Here is a 5,036-nt window from a genome sequence, read left to right as displayed (position 1 = left end):
CTGGTCCCAACATGACAACATGAATGAAGTAGGCCTCTCATGTTGGAGATGATTTAGGGATTATTCCATGGCCTTCTCTCCCTTTGAAACCCCCCAACCATCCCTGTAATAATTTATTATATTATCTTTAACGATGCTACTTTTACTCTCAATCTTTAACAGCTACCGGCCTTCCCTCTTCAAAACCCTTATATAGAGTGTTTTCTCTCCATCGACCTCAAAAACCCTTATATAGAGAGTTTTCTCTCCGTCGACCTCTTTGCCCTTTGCCTTTGAAGCATTTTTGCACAGTTAAATCTTTTGTCCAAAATCCTCGGGGTTTCGCATTCGTGTCTGATATTGGGCGAGTTTCTGGCATATTTTGGATTCATCGATTTCATTCGAGCCCTCCCTCTGTGCACTATCTGGTATTGGGATGGCTGGAACTCAGGAAGATCCTGTTCTTACACGGGCAGTAGATGACGATTCGAGAGAGAACGAGGATGATGCTGGAAAGGAAGAGGACACTGGAGCTCAGGTTGCACCCATTGTTAAGCTTGAGGAGGTTACTGTCACCACAGGCGAAGAAGAGGAGGATGTCCTTCTTGACATGTAAATTTCTTAATCCATGGCTATTTCATGATTTTGTTTTCTCAGTTGAAAGTTGTTTTCATGGCCTCTTCGGTGGCCCTTTTCCTGTGCACATAAATGGGACCTTGACTATAAGGAAGATGCATTTGGGCAGTTATTTACTTCTAATTTTTCTTCTTTTTAGTAAGATCTGTTTTTATCGGGTTCTTGATGTTTTGTTCGCCTGTTGATGATGATCGGATTTTTCATTTCAATGGGGTGCTGAAGAAACTCTATGGTAGATGCATTTAGCGGGCTATGGTTTGTTTTATCGGGTAATTAGGGTTTTGCTTTTATGTGTATTTTGTGATTTTATTGTTGTTTTGATGTCCCATTGATATTTTGATCAGCATTTTTTGATCTCATTATGGTCTGTAATAATTGTTTTCCTATGTTGATAGGCTGTCAATGAAGATTTTTTCGGGGATGCATTTGATGGTTTATTTGTTATCATTGGGGGTTTTGTATTTTGACGAGTCTTTTTATATTTTGTTGAACTATAGGCCATCCTTTTTTCAATGTCTTTGAAGAATCTATGATGGTTTCTCTGTTATTCTGGTTTAGTGGGGGGTGTGATGGTCATTTGTTATTGTTAAACATACGGGGTTTCATATTTTTTGGTTTTTGGATTAGCCATTGAATACTGAATTGGGCCTATTTGATAATCTGTCTTTTGGTTATTGGCATTAGGGTGATTTGTCTTTTTATGTTGTGAGGTGGTATGATTCAGGCATATGTCTGTTTTGGTCTTCTGTCAACTGTTTTCGTTGACTTTCTATGATGCTTTGAACAGGCTGTTGATCATTTCTATACTTTATGGGGATGTATGGGATGAGCATTCTTTTGTTATTAAATAGTTGATGATTTGTATTCTTACATGTTTGATGTTATTATTGAGCTTTTTTGTGGGATCCTTTTCGGTAATGTTAAGGAATATCTCCTGTGTTTTTAATAGGTCGTTGGTAATTTATCTTTGAATGCATTTGATATGGTGGGATATTGCAGACATTACTTCTAATGGATGCCATGGGCTCTTAAAATGATCATAATGCAGTTTCATTGTTTATTAATATTCCCATTCTTTTTATATGTTTGACCCTGCAGGAAGGCGAAGCTGTACAGGTTTGACAAGGATGGGAATCAATGGAAGGAGCGTGGTGTAGGAACAGTAAAGTTTCTTAAGCACAAGGATACTACAAAGGTTCGGCTGGTCATGAGGCAATCCAAGACATTGAAAATATGTGCAAACCATTTAGGTATGTAAATTTGTTCGTTTGTTTTTTTTTGTGTAATTTCCCCCCTGAGATTGTAATAGCTTATCTTACGTCCAAGTTTTAAGAGGTTTTCTGTGCCGAGAATTTGTGTTGATCCTTATTATCTGGATTATATTGTTTTTTTTTTTTTTTACCTTGCAGTTCATTCCCCAATGTCACTTCAGGAGCATGCAGGTAGTGATAAAACTTGAGTCTGGCATGCATCTTATTTCTCAGATGGGGAACTGAAGGAAGAACTCTTCTGCATTCGTCTTGGCTCTGTAGACAGTGAGCACTGTTCTTAGACTCTTCTAATCCTTGTTATGATCTTTTCTTTCTGTCTTGTATTTTTCTTTGATAAAATCAATGTTTGAGTACCTATATTCTTGGATCATTTCATTGAAGGGTTGATTTTGCATATGTTCTTAGGATGCTTTTGTGCAGATTATAGTGGGTTGGTAAGGGATCCCCCTCCCCAAACACCCTATCAGCATAGTTAAGACTCGAGTTTAGGGTGGCTTTAATTATCTCTGGTAATAGCAAATGATACTGAGGATTGTGCATAACCCACCCCCTTATTGATTCCAATAAGCAGAGGTGGTCACTATGGTAATCCGATTTCAATTTGTAGTTAGAAAATGGGGTCACAACTTTCCATATTTTTTGTTTTGTTTTGTCTTTTTACATCAAACAATAGTATATTTATTAGAACCATAGTCAACTAAACAAACAGGAAACAATTTATTTGACAGGTGGAAGAAGTGATAGGCTTAGAGCAATTGAATTGTAGGCCATGCTTCTTGACAAATTGATGAACAGATGTCTCCTTACTTGAGATTTAGGTTGGCACCATGGCACCATCATGTCCATTATTATACACTAATCTTGTCATTATCTTCTTCACTGTGAATGACTGGCCTGTTCCCTACAAATAGATCTGGGCATAGAGGAGCCAATCCAAGAATAGTAATCTCTAGCACAAGACAATATTAATGATCTAAATACCTAATCCTGAAGCTTGAGTTTGATTTTTCTCTACTGGTTCTGAATCTCTGATTGAGAATCTCCCACTCGTCATTATCAAACCTTCTCCTTCATCATTGGTATCAGCTGCACTGCTGAGGTACTTTGGTTGGTTGTCATTGGACTTGAGAGCTTGAAGTTTCAAATGATTATAGTAACAGACAGCCAGAAAATCTAGTCCACACCCACTCAAGTTTATGACTGTAACCTTTTCATTTATTACAGACAAAGATTATGTTATGAGCAGCCAGTCCTTGAAAAGACCAGCAACATTCATAGTCAAGGCTGAAGTCTTTCCTATAAGAAGAAACACTGCAAGATTAAGAGCCAAGGCACAAGCAGAAATGTCATGTAATCCAAATCAAAGGAAGAGACCCTGATTATCAGAAATGGGTATTCTACTAAGGACCAGGGGATGCTGAGAAAAACAAGGTAACAAGGAGCAACAAAGATGTGATTGGATTCAACTTAATCCCTTTTGATGTTCGTGTAATTTGTATGAGAACCAATTGGGTAGTCTCACATGCAACTGCACTTAACTGGAGAATCACCTCCCATGCATTCATCTTGGCCTCCCCATAAGCTGAAATAGTAACTCCAATGGATATGGCCAACATATTGGCCTCGAGCTCACCATTATAAGCTTCTTTCTTTAGGGAAACCACAATCAAATACATAGCAATGGGAATTAGAGCTTTCAGCATTTGAAATAATGATACTGAGAGGAAAACATAGGCAGAATTTGAAAACCAGAGACCCAAAGAATACACTTATCAATACTATGGGTTCAACGAGCTTGAAGACTCTTACAATAGCAACAGCCAGTGTTGAGTAGAAGCCCATGTGAATCATGGTGGGACTGATCACACTAAAGTTGTCAAGCAATGGCAACTCCAATGGATATGGCTAACATATTGGCCATGGCCTCACCTTTATAAGATTCTTTCTTCAGGGGAACTGCCATCGAATGCATATCAAATGGGCACAAGAGCTTTCAAAATTTGAAATATCGATACTTTGAGAGACATGCACCAAGGGCTGCATCATTTACGATTTGTACTCAGTTTAGGTGTCATATTCAAGGGGAAGTTGTTATGCTTTCCACCACTTCATAGATTGTTAGAGTGATGAAACAAAAGAGGCTCCCTCTTGAGGCTAGATTATGTCATTCATATCAGTTGTGTTGTTGATGTCCTAGCTCAGCCAGGTCTTGCCAAAACTCTGTTGAGGTTCAAAATTTATTATAAACTGAAATGTCTTCACAAGAATTGACCTCATAAAATGCCATAATCACAAGATATGCCATACATGGCTGTGATTATGGCTCGCAAGACCCTTAGACTTTGAGCAATGAGGCTCGCAACATCACTTATGATTATGCACTCTACAATTCTGTGACCAGCTGAATGTCAAGCAATTGAACCGCGATTTAAATCCTATTTTGTCAGCAATAAGTACTATACTTTGTCTTTATTTAGTGTAGAGAACCAAGCACTTATTCTGCTCATCTATAGAAGGGACAATGGTTGTTTGCCTATGAGGTATAAGGAAATCCTATCAGATGTTTTGTATTTTCGTATGGAATTGAATCATACTCCTGCACACTGTAACATTCATATATATCAACCTGTAGAGGCTTTAATAACACCTGGTATTCTGGTTAGTGATTTTATTGGACCTCATTTGCATATCCTACATGCACAGGATGGACTATTCATATGTTACAGGGTATTATTCTTATTATTTAGGGTGCACATCTTCAGGTGCTCAAGAACGATTACTAGAACAGTCAGTTAATTCTGCAATTTAAAGGATGAAAAAGGAGGTTATAGGAGTCTAGTTTTGGTTCTCATCCACAATGTCACACTAGTCTGCCTAGGCATGGTTCTCATGGTTTAATAGTGACTTGAGGAGTCATAATACCACAGATCACTAAACACGAACAGCTAAGGTAGCCCAAGGACAATAGCCATCTTTACACATTAATTAACAGGTCGTACATTAATTATCCTAGGGGGTTTTAATACTTCCAAATGCTTAAAAAACAGTTAGCAGAGCATTCACATTACACATTCCAGCAATCTTTTCTATAAACCAACCAAATGTAGTCAAGAGAGCCCTCCTTTTAAACTATACAACCTTATTGTTAGT

General features: G+C 38.0%; 1 pseudogene across 1 annotated transcript; it reads left to right on the top strand.

The window, feature by feature from the left end:
* Positions 1 to 261: 261 nt before the first annotated feature.
* On the top strand, positions 262 to 2,074 carry LOC149189403 (ran-binding protein 1 homolog c pseudogene; annotated as a pseudogene). Its single transcript, XR_016255601.1, has 3 exons — positions 262 to 591; positions 1,714 to 1,865; positions 2,025 to 2,074. The product of XR_016255601.1 is annotated as a ran-binding protein 1 homolog c pseudogene (transcript).
* Positions 2,075 to 5,036: the final 2,962 nt, after the last annotated feature.

This window comes from Pinus tabuliformis, chromosome 3_1, assembly GCF_031772625.1.
Source record: "Pinus tabuliformis cultivar Carrire ecotype Pingquan chromosome 3_1, CPIR1, whole genome shotgun sequence".
Taxonomy (NCBI): Eukaryota; Viridiplantae; Streptophyta; class Pinopsida; order Pinales; family Pinaceae; genus Pinus; species Pinus tabuliformis.
This window is presented reverse-complemented; position numbering and strand designations above follow the sequence as displayed.